The sequence below is a fragment of the Puma concolor genome, chromosome A1, assembly GCF_028749965.1.
Source record: "Puma concolor isolate L17-30 chromosome A1, mPumCon1.1.hap2, whole genome shotgun sequence".
NCBI classification, from domain to species: Eukaryota; Metazoa; Chordata; class Mammalia; order Carnivora; family Felidae; genus Puma; species Puma concolor.
Window position 1 is genome coordinate 228,819,026 of NC_141667.1, and position 12,673 is coordinate 228,831,698.

The window sequence follows — 12,673 nt, forward strand, 5'->3', positions numbered from 1 at the left end:
AAAGTCAAGAAGTAATGGTATCTTTTGGGTGCCCACGTGTAAGATGAAGAATTTATGGTCAGTTATTCTGTCTCCACCCTAGCAATGACCCAGTCTTTGCTAACCTAATCTGGGCATTGAACCTAAGATTCCATTTTGCACCCCGTATTTTACTCAGAAAAGATTTTTAATGTTTACATTTTGCCTTATAACTACTGACCATATTTACAAAAGTCATCGAGACTAAACTCTGTTTAACTCATTTATAGCTTATAGGATACTTCCTCATTTGGAGATTATTAATTTTTTTTGGTCAAATGAATTATATCAGAAAGTTTTTCTTAGGAAGTTATATGACAGGGACTATTTGTTTTTGCACATGAACAATTTGACTGAACATAAGATTCTTGGCTCATGACATTTTCCTCTCAATGGTTTCACACGTATTGCTCTGTTATCATCTAGCATTTCATATGGCCAATGAGAGCTTCGAGGCCCACCTAATTTTTTACCATTTGTGTACTTTTGTTGACATGTATCATGCTTCTGTTTCATCTCTTAAGCACAAACATTCCTATACAGGACAGATATTTTTCCTATAGTATAAATAATGAAGGATGGGTGTAAGGCACTGGGAATAAACCAGAGTTCCAGAAAAGTAGAGAAACCATACCATATGAAGGAAGAACTGATGGAGAATGTAGGTCACCCATAAGAATCAGGTACAAGAAGACCCAACATTATGCTGCACAATGATAAACTAGCCAAATGTCCCAAGAGGAAAGCTGAGCACCCAGAATAGTTCTCTGAGCATCCAGAGATAAGTCCTCTGGATCATTTTATTGATTACAATGAAAAAATAATGATACCCAATGAGAAATAATGATACACAATAAAGCAATTACAAAACTGAGGCCAGATATCCTATGCCGAAAAGAGAAGGACATTTAGGTAGAAAGGGGGAAGTTCTAGGAATGAAGATGGAGGTGGAAAAGTGGCGGGAGCAAAAAAAAAAAAAGTGTATTTCTGTCGGTACATCTGTCAGATGCTCTACCTTGTCATCAAGTCTCTGCCAGATCAGTCCAGAAGCAAGAGCTCTTGAGTGGAAGCTGTTCAATTGTGTTGATTAGTTACTAGAGAAGAGGGAGAACCACATATGGGTTACCTTAAAAGTGCCCTCTCTGGTAGATTTGGTGGCCTTTTAAATAGTAAACTTTGTGGGTCCCCATTTCTAGCCAAAGCACCGTTTGGAGATAGGACAATATCTTATGATATTTTTTATCCTTTTATTTAAAATATAGCATAATATATCTAAATACATCATTAATTGGCAGATTCTTTCAGTCTGCCAACTTACTTTTTTTTAATTTCAACTGAGAAACATTTTCTTCAGTTATGTCACTGGTTATTAGTTCTGTTGATTTATTCTTTCTTCCTTGATTTTCACATTTACCACATTCTCTTTTTGTTCATTTATTTGCCTCTTCCCCTGCTTTATGGGAGAGCATGTTGAATTTTAATTCTAGTATCTAATTTCAATTTTATTAGAATCTTTTCTTATCTCAACATGTTCCCAGTGTTTCTCACCCTTATCTTTTTATATTACATTATTTTCCTTTATGGATTTCTGTTCCTTTTTCGTGGAATATGCTATTTTTGCACTGAAGATACAAAATGTTTTCCCAAATTAGATGTTTTTCCTTAATACATTATTTTCAGAAACATATCATCCCGCTGAGTCTTCTAGTCTTTTACAGACTGTTAATCAGGATAGGATAAGTTCACTTGTAATAGCAAACTAGCAAAAGATAGGATAAGTTAACTTGTAATAGCAATTTTTTTTTTTTGCCTCGCAACAAAATTTACTTCTAATTTCAATGGTTTAATGTGTAAATCTAGTGCAAAGCTTACTGTGGATAGGATGTTTCTCCAACGTTCTCATCCTCCGTGGGGATACTCAGCAATCCAGGCCTTTTTGATCTACTTTTGCTGCACTGTCTTGGTGTTCAGCATTCACAGCCTCTGATCTCTCCAAGGAGGGGGAAGTATAGTCAAAAGGGAACTCTGACCTCCTTTCCTGCCACTTCTGCTCACAGCCCCATTGGCCAGAACCAGTCACATGACCCTGTCTGACTGGAAAAGTGTGTTCAGGGAGAAGAGAGGGGAGAGCTGAGTGTTGGTGATCACAAATAATGCTTACCACAGCTATAACAAGAAGAAGACTGGTCAAATAAGTTTAGAAAACACCGTGTTGACCAAAATTCTATAGGTCTCCTCATGCTATGAATTCTCTGTGCTTTTGTTCCACTGACATTATTGTGAATGATCAAAATAGAGATATTGCGGGCCATCCTTCTTTCCTATACTTACTTGTACTCATGCAGGGACCACAGCGCTGTAGAGCATACTTGGGAGATGCTCTTCTTTCTCTGTAAGAACCAGGTGTTCCCTGCACTGTGTCCAGGATTCAGGGAACTTTGGGTGGGCAAAACTTTCCCCTAAAGATATTCCTCTCTGTTTAGGTATATCTTAGGTTAAACGAGCACGGCATAATGCCCAAAGTTATGGTTTCTGCTTATACATGACAGGTGTGAAATAGGTGGGCACTGTACTTCAGAGTGAAGTACAGAAAATTTTCTTCAAAACCCTAGCCTATTCTTTTTATGTTTTTCATGACTTAGTTGTATCTATTTCAGTTCAGATATCCCAATTTCTGATTTATTCTTTTCTTCCCTACTAAAACCTGGAGGAATTGGACTTCAACTCATTCATACTGATTTATAACTTTGACCAGGTGCAGTTTTCAAGCAGAGCCTCAGGCTTCCAGAATATGGATGGTGTGGAGAGGAGAATGGACAGTAGTGCAGGAAAGTAAAACAAAAGGGAGCATGTATTTTCCTTGAAATGTAAGCCACCCGAGGACTGAATTGTGTCTTCCCAAAAGTCATATGTTGAAGCCCTAGCCCTCAAAGTGACTATATTGGGAGATGGGACTTTAGGAGGTAATTAAGGTTAAATAAGGCCATTAGGGGAAGTAGGTCTAACCCAATCGAGTTGATGGCCTTATAAGTTGATGGCCTCTCTCTCTCCTCCTTCTTTTCCTCTTTCTCTTAGCTTGTGCTTAGAGGAAAGACCATGTTAGGGCTGCAATGAAAAGGCAGCTATCTGCAAGCCAGGTAAGAACTCTCACCAGAATCCAAACCCTGCTGGACCTTCGTGTTGGACCTCCAGCTTCCAGAACTATGAGAAATAAATTTCTATTGTCTAAGCCCCCAGTCTGTGGCATTTTGTGATGCTAGCCCAAGCAGACTAATACAGAGGTCAAACCTATTTTAGCCTCTCCCCAAGGCTTGGAAATTCGGTCCTGTGGCATTGTCAGAGGTGACATCCTTCAGCTACTCAGGACTGGATTATTTGTGCTTTGGTAACCCTGGCCTCATCCAAGTTCAGCTGTAGGATGGAGCCCACATTATTGAAGCTCAAGTCTACTCTGATCCATATTGCCTGCACAAGGAGGTGGCCACCATTCCCACCATTGCAAGGGCAAGAGTTAGAGATAATGGTGCTGGATCTGGTGCTGGGGCTATAGGTGGAGAGAACTCACAAGTAAACTGTGCCCTAAGGTCACGGTGAATAAATTTAACTTGTAAAGAACACGTGAGGTTTTCAGGGTGTCTGCATGGCCGAAATTACACTTTATCAGGGAGCTTGTTAATACTGATTATAGATGTTGAAGGTGTTCAAAAGTTAGAAGAGAAAACTGATAAAAGTTTTATTTGCTTACATTAAAAAATACCAAGAACAGTCATTTATACAGTTAGTTAGCATTTATGCCTTTTTGCCGTGTAGCAAAATATTATGCATCTCATCAAATTGGTGTCAAATTAACTGTGTAAGCTGCCATTGAATAAACTTCACACTTAAAGTCTCATGGTTCACAATTTAAAAACTTGGAGTGAACATTGACGTGTATCATTCAATTTGTCAGTGACTTGCAGTGTTTTGTCTTCCAAGTTTTGCATTTACAGCATTTGCTTGTCTTCCCAGATACACCAGAAGCAAATGAAAGAAAAGTTACATCCTTCTTTTGTATTTCCACTGAATACCTAGTAGATTCTCGTAAATATACATTGAATAAATAAAATAACATGTATAACAAAAATCAACTTTATTATCTGTACTTAATTTATTTTACAAATAATATTTTAAAATCCATCTTTAAATGTTAAAATAGAAAAAAATAGAAATATTTGTGGAATCAGAGCATCAAAAGGAACTTTGGGTGCTATGCAATCTAGACCCTAGATTCTGGATTGAATGGTAAGCCAACCAGTTGGTTAAGATGAAAAGTAAATAATTTAGAAATATTGTGGTCAGCTCTCCTAATGTTTTACCATAACAATAGATTTCCAATTCTCAATGAGATCACTCTCCATGGGCTTTGAATAGTACCCCATTAAATATCTTTTTTATGCCTCTCAAATTCTTTTGGAATGAATCACTACATCCTGATGCTTTCAGGCAACTTCGTTTATGGCTCACTTATAGCCATTATGTCTTGTCTTTAATATCTCTTTATAAGATAGCAAACATCTTGTCAAAATTTGAATTCCTTAAGGACAAAGTTTGCAATTGCCTCTGTACAGATCTGCTGATTTCTGGGAATTTACTCGTGTAATCAGTATCCTGGCATATGCAAGATCATCACGGGGTTTTAAATCTGGTGACTAGTATCTCTTCATTGTTATATCTTTAATCTGAAAACAGAAGTGAGCTATGAAATAGAATTAAATTTATTTTTTTAAAAGTATACGTATAATTTTTGTTAAATGGGTTTTACTTTGAGATATACATGCTTATGAGATATACATGTGGTATATATAACATATATGAAAATCATGGACTTCATATCTATAAAATTTTAGGCTTGTAATATCTTATTTTTCATATATCTTACCTTCTTTGGCCGTTTTTATAAATGTCAAGCCTTTTCTGTCCATTTTCGTCTATTTTTTAATATTTAAATTGTAAGTTTTAGTTCCATTTTAGATATTCTACTTTTGTACCCTCCATTACAGTCTCCTGCCCACAGATATCTTTGGTGGCTGTTCCTATTATTGACATCAAAGTTCAAAGGTCATCTCAGCAGAAACAGTCTCCATCATTCATCCCTAAGGAAAAACCAGAGCAAATAAAAACAAAGCGGCAAACGAAAAGTCATCATTTTTATTGCAGTCATTGTATCACATAGCCCTATGTTATTTTCCTTATCCATGAAAAATATGAGATGACCTTATTAATATCTTTGTTTCTTTGTTTATTCTCAATGACCCCCCCCCCCACTAAAATGCAAAATTCCATGTGACACAGGTCCTTGTCTTTCTGTTTTCAAGGAAGAAGCTCAGAGCCTAGAGTAGGTACTGCCTGTGTTAACACTGTAAGCCTGGAATAAATGTTGTTAAATGAAAGGAGTATAAAATCACGTTCCTGAATGTCAATGAATCTAAGGGAGATGTTTGAATTTATGGTGAGGAATGGGCTATCACACATGATAAACCAACCGAAGACCAGCACCAGCCTCCACTGAAGTCCTATGAAAGTGAATGAACGCCTGAGGGCTTCTGTGAGTGGTAGCTGCTCTCATTTGAGGATAGGCCTATCCTCCTTCAGCTTAAAGCTCTAAACACAATTTCTCCCCCATAGCTCATTTCTTCTATAATCCTTTTTGACGGAATCCCTTGCCTCATCCCAGCTACATTTCTTTCATGGCTGGGCTGACTGCCAATGGCCCAGATAAAGGCAGAAACTTGAGTGGAATATTTTGTTCTGGGTTGACTTTGACCTTGTAGCTGCTCGAACTTCTGGGAGAACAACAGTCTGTGCTGGATGTGGAGGTGGAGAGGTGTTTCCACATCTTAATAGCATCTCTGAGAGGGAGCAGGGGAGACACTTAAACAGCCTGGGAAGGAATCGGTCTTCTTGGAATCCCGAGAATGATAGAGCTTCTCCAATTGTGCACTCTCTCTTCAGCTGTTCAGAGAGGCACAATTTTATTACTCACGCTTGTATTTCTTTTCGAGTCAGGACTGACTTTGAGGATGTTCTGAGTGATAATGACAGAAAGATCATTCTAAGCTCAACCTTTCACTTAGGCATCTCCCTGGCATAAAGCGGTAGTCAGAAGCAGCTAATTCCTCTGACTTTGGCAATGCTGAAATAAAGGCTATTTGAAGTCATCCAGTTGGAAAAATAACACTAAGGCTCTAGAAGAGAGTACAGAAGAAGTAGAAATGGTGGAACTCTAGGACTGTAATTACTGCAAGTGGTTAGGTCAGCCTAAGAAAGGGTCTGTCTGGGATCCCTGTCCTAGGCACCCCTGCACGGGCTTGGAGGAGGCAAGTAGGGGGGAGGGGAGGACAAGACAGCAGAAGGCATAAAAACCTGGTTGCTGATGCATGAATAAAATCTTCAATGTTGAATATTTATCTGGTGATTCAGCCTCTATTCATCTTTATGATATGTTAGTACCAAAGGTTTTAAAGGAAAGGTACTATGCACGTTAAAGATTCTATTTAGCAGGGGCTACAGAAGACCCAACCATCTCTCTCTTAGCACGTCCCCCCCCCCCCCCCGCCCCAGGAATAACCATTTCATGATTTCAGGCTTTCCTATGGTCTGTTTTGTACATTTACAGTTTGGCCAAGCCTTCTGACATTCTCAGGGTACTATTCTGTGGGGGATAAAAAGCTAATTTGAGTTTTCTGCTATTCAATGTTTTTTTTTTTCCTTATAAAATCATCTTGTATCTTCCCTCCTCACAAAATTCTGGCAATCCAGATATTGTTGAGATCCTTTATAGAGCACTGACCTTTCCAGGTTGTTAAACTCTTTCAGCTCCTGGAAAAATAGATTACTTTAGATGAGGTCTAAAGGGCTGATGGAAGTCTTAAACTTACTACAATTCCCACAAGTAATGATTGTTATAGAAGCCTTTCACTGGCATCGTTGTTCAAATGAATAACTGAGGGTGAGGGGAGAATAGACTCATTGGGTTGTTTGCCCTCATGCATATGAATTCATAAAACCAAAGACCTGAAGGGGCGAACATTATGAAATCAAAACCTCCATTTCCCCAGCCTCCAGGGAAGAGTTCATTCAAATATCTCAAGATAGAAAGTCGACTGTACTTCACAATCTCCATAAGAAACTCTGACACTTCCTGTAATAATACATCCCAGTGTCATACCAATCCTTACAGACAGGTGATTTGTCATGGAATCTAACTTGAATAATTCTAAAACTAGGCTAAAAATATTATTGTCTGTTTTTCTCTCTTGTGTATCCCCAGTTTCTTAAGAGAATGATTGGCATCTGGTAGGCACTGACTATCTTTTGAATAAATAAATGGATAACTGAAAAAGTAAATAAAAATTAAGCTACACAGTAGAGAAGACGACGTGATTGTACAAGTTACCAAGTATGATTGAGAACATATTCTCTGTTTAGTGCTATTTAGACACCGTATGGAATTTGAAGATGTAAAATGGAAGAGTCCGTTAACCCCAGGTGTTGACTATTTCTCACAGTCGAATAGGGGTACGTCTACTTTCGCAAGTAAACACAATTCAAGGCAGATTACAAATGATGCTCTCACTGTAATCCAAAGTATAATGAGGTAGCATGAAGGAAGATATGTGTTTGTACTAGGATAAATAAAGATGGCCTTCAGGTAAAGATCATGAACACTTTGGCATTCCTGGTAGGATTGACGTTGAAGGCCCCGCCCACAATAGGGGCATATAGGCAGGAAAAATACATGATTGGATCCAGAACCATTGACTCTCTGGTGTGTCTTAGGGTCATGTGTGTCTGCTGGTGGTAGTGATAGAGGTGGCAAGAGCAGGTGAGAATGAACTGGAAAGTTTTGCTCGGGCCCCAGAGAGTTCAGAGTAGAAAAAGATCATTCATGTCACGTACCACCACATGTAGGCACCATGAAATCTGGAATGTGTGTCCATTTTATCTACAATTCTACCTGGGGCCCCTGGAATAATGCCTGGAAATAGTGGGTGCTGGATAAATATTTGCTGAGTGAACAGAAAATACTATTGCTCTATGGATGGCAATCATAAATCGTGCCTTTGTGAACTGTTCAACTCTTATTTTCTCTGTCAAAGAGAAAAAAATTCAACCTAAGAGAGGTAGAATAATTATGAATAAAGGACATTTAAGGTCAAGACAGTAAAATAACATCTAACCCCTTGAAACAATTTCAATATTTTTCACTGTTTAAAAATGATGTATTTGGGTACTGAAATTAATTTCAGATATAATTTCACAATTATTATCAATAATTTTTGAGAACTCATGGAGAACAATAAAGGTGACAGGAAAATGTATTGGCTTATATTGGCCTAATTCTTAAAAGCAAATTCTACCAAGGAACATACAAAATTTTGGTTCCTGGCTAAATTCTAGAACTCTAGATTATTATTATTAAGCAGTTTTGGTGGTTTTTTTTTTTTTGTTTTGTTTTTTGGGTTTTTTTTTTTTTTTTGTATGTGTTTGGGGTTGTTTATTGCAGTAGTTAACCTGTGCCATTCTTAGCTGGAAGGTGGTTGGAGAAGAAGCTATGGATGAAGGACGGGTCACAGATCTAAGTGAGTTTTAGCTGTGCACTTTCAGAGCAACATAGCAGCAGTAAAATCAGCCTTGTGTACAGTCATTGGAAATGAGGTAGGTCTTCTAGTCCAGTGGCAATTAATCAATCAGTAAGACAGTAATCAAGTTGTAAATGGCCTAGATTCTGCAAACATGGACTGTGGCTGTGAAAACAAGGATAATCACTAGTTGGAAATTACCACTGAAACCGTAATCTGACAAATGCATACGTACTTAGTACCAACAAACAGAAGTTATAGTCAGACTAATTTAAATTAGTTCCCAACATAGTTTCAAATGTGCAACCAAGGCTTGGCCACTCACAAAAGTCCTACATTACAGGGTTATTTTCAGGTTCAAATAAGTGAATTCTTGGAAAGTGCTGAGACAAATGCCTGCTACAGAGTGAGGACTCAATTACTAGTCGTAGTACAATAAAAATTAAACATCTTTTAAATAAAACCTTCATAAAAATTTCACTTGTCACGAGAAAATGATAAACATCTTACTTTTCATTAATTAAAAAATGAGAATAAGCAGCGGTGAGAAGATTTGTTGATTTCTATAATTCATTCATATATTTAGGCAATGAATACTTATTGTCACCTTCTATCTCCTAATATTTCCCTAGATACTGGGACAGGAAGACAATTAAGAATATATTTATTCTTAAGAAGCTCAATCTAGTCTAGGCTCTCATAGTAGCATGTGTAAGCCTTAAAAAACTTTATTGCACATATCAGATTCATTATTATCTCTGTTAGATTGTAAGCTCCTTGACAGCCAACCTATTTTCATCTTTTTATTTCCACCTTTTTTATTTCCATCTTTACATCGTTGACAACTAGAACCTACCACCTAATACACATATATGAATGGTGACTTCTGATCGCATCAAAATAGACTCCAGTTATAAATACCTTGAAATGCAGAATATAATACAACACACATTCTTTTACATGCAAAGCTGAGCTTACAAGGCAGAAATGAAATCCTCCAGCTGCCAAGATCAGAGATGGATTGGGAAACTAGAGCCATAAGCTCATTGATGCTGTAGCTACTGTGGGTGACAGTGCCGGTCTCAGCAATGAAGGACTTGGGCTTTAATGCCAAGAAGAGCAGGGGTGAACTACCAAAGAATGGACTTCATAAAGAAGAAAATTGAGGGGTGCCTTGGTGGCTCAGTTGGTTAAGTGTCCGACTTCAGCTCAGGTCATGATTTCACAGTATGTGAGTTCAAGCCCCATGCCAGGCTCTGTGCTGACAGCTAAAAGCCTGGAGCCTGCTTCCAATTCTCTCTCTCTCTCTCTCTCTCTCTCTCTCTGCCCCTCCCCCACTCATGCTCTGTCTCTCTTTGTCTCTCAAATATGAATAAACATTTTAAAAAAAGAGGAAAATTGAATCCAGAGGAATGACTGCTAGTTAGGAACCAAACATGAGCCAAGAAGTTGTTATAAATAAGTATTGGTTGTATAAATTATTATCTATAATGTTTAATCTGGGGGAGAAAAGAAGCAAGGTGACTTAAGATATCAATACAAATAGTATGTAAGATGGAGGAAAAGATGTGTGCTGGAGGAAGAGAGAGAGAATGGTCAAATTTAGACTTTTTTAGGCCAAGTATACAAACTAAAAATTTAAATGTAATCGTCAATAAATAGATTTTATAAATTCTAAGCCAGGAGGGAATAAAAAAGGAAGAAAATATATTTGATAAAAGTCAGAAAAGAAGGTAAGGAAACAAGAAACATGGTAAATTGAAAGCACCAAATAAGGTAGTAGAACTAATCCCAATTACAGCTTTTAAATAAAATAAATTTACAATGAGAAAATAGAGATTTTGAGATTGGATTTCAAAAATGTAGGATATCCTATTTAAAGAGACATAACAAAAGGGCTCAGAAATTCTGGAATAAATGTAGAAAAAGATAATATGAGGCAAATAGCAAATCAAAAGGAAGTTGATATATCTATATTAATATCAGAAAAAAACATATACATTAAGCATTGTCTTAAATGTATGTAATATATTACGAGGTCAATTATAGGGCTTATCTAAGTTACATTTGGAATATAAGTTTTTATTCCAATGATGAGGAATTACCATTTTTCAGAGCAAAGATCTTAGATTCATGATTCCATCTGGGCATGAATTATGATCAAATATACTAATATTAATAACAACAGCTAGCAGAAAATAACAATGATAGCATTATCTGCCAGCCACTTTATAAGTGTATTTTATAATTTCTTTTTTTTTTTTTTTTTTTTTTTATTTCCACGTTTATTTATTTTTGGGACAGAGAGAGACAGAGCATGAACGGGGGAGGGGCAGAGAGAGAGGGAGACACAGAATCGGAAACAGGCTCCAGGCTCCGAGCCATCAGCCCAGAGCCTGACGCGGGGCTCGAACTCACGGACCGCGAGATCGTGACCTGGCTGAAGTCGGACGCTTAACCGACTGCGCCACCCAGGCGCCCCTATAATTTCAAGTTTAAACAATCATCTGAAATATTTACTCTCACTAAACTCCCATTTAAAAAAAACAACTGAGGTTTAGGGAAATTAAGAGCTTTTTCTCAGTGACATGAGCCACCCTGGAGTCAAATCTAAGCCTGAGACATCTTGCTTTTATCCTGGATGCTCTGTGACCTTGGTTGGCACAGAAACATCTTGATAGATAGGTGAAGAGCCTTGGAGACAGATGAGGACAGCACGAAGTGGAAGTGACGATCCCATGCACTGGATGCTGTGACTAGATGTCCACCAGTGAGTCATCCCAACAATGTGAGAAGACCCGAGAGACAAGGACCTTGCACTTTTAGAGTTCCTCATTTTGGATGGGGGACTCAGAACACTGGAGTCCCAGAGGCCATGGATGGCTCCTAGGATGGAAATCTTGAGCGCCAGCAGTAAAGTCATTTTGTTCTGAGACATCTTAACCACCCCTAGGGCCACCACCAAGAATTGTTCCCTGTGTGAGGGCAGTTGGACAAGGGATCTATTTCCTGGGCATAAGGCTTCATAATCCCCAGGAGGAAGGGATTCCTTTTTTGATCTCACACAGAGACTGAATGGGCCAGGGGCATTTCCAGCTGTCCCTTTTAACCCTGCGAGCCCAAGTACCAGAGATATATCTGAATCCTAGTTTTTCCCACACATACACTTCTTTAGGTGTCTATAAAGTCTGTTTTGAAGACTTGTCTCTGCAGCATGCCTAGAAAAGTCTGCTTCAGTTATAATATCTTAGAAACGAATGTCTTCTGATTGGCATAAACCCATTCAGGCCATTCCAGTCTTCCCAGTGCAAGTGTCCAGTATGCTTGAAATGATGGCTGTCTCAGACAGCAGTGAGTGTCACTGAAAGCATCCTTACCACCCATCATTCCACGGGCAAGGGATGTTTAAATGCCTCATGCATCTGGCCTCTTCTCCTGACCCCATTTTCCAGGCCGGAATCCAGTATGAGCCACACCATTGACACTTGAAAGCCCTTTTAGCATTTCAACTTCTAACTTGAAGGTTATGTGGTTTCCCACTGAGCCCAAGTTCAGCACTTGTCTCTCTTGTTCCACCACATACAGTCCAATGCTTGTTTTACTTATATGTACAGCAAAACCCTGGTTTGTGAGCATAGTTTGTTCCAGAAACATGCTTTTAATCCAAAGCACTTGTATCTCAAAGTGAATTTCCCCAAAGGAAATAATGGAAACTCAGATGATTCGTTCCACAACCCAAACATATTCATATAAAAATGACTACAATACTGTAATATAATACCAAATAATAAATAAAGTACAAAATATAAAGAAAAATAAACAAATTAACCTGCACTTACCTTTGAAAACCTTTGTGGCTGGTGTGAGGGAGACAAGAGAGAGGAGGCTTATTGTGTAGGACGACTTTCACTGTCACTAACAGAATCATTGCTATCTGTTGGCTCAATGGAATCTTTTTGTTCATGGGGGCCATTGTATATGCTCGCATGGATGTTAACTACAGTACAGTATTAACAAGCTCCTCAAATACTGTA

At 38.2% G+C, this 12,673-nt stretch overlaps 1 long non-coding RNA gene across 1 annotated transcript in view; it reads left to right on the forward strand.

Annotated features, from left to right (window-relative positions):
* LOC147584826 (uncharacterized) overlaps positions 1-12,673 on the forward strand; it is a 71,525-nt gene that overhangs the window by 7,635 nt on the left and 51,217 nt on the right. The gene's annotated exons all lie outside the window — the stretch shown is intronic.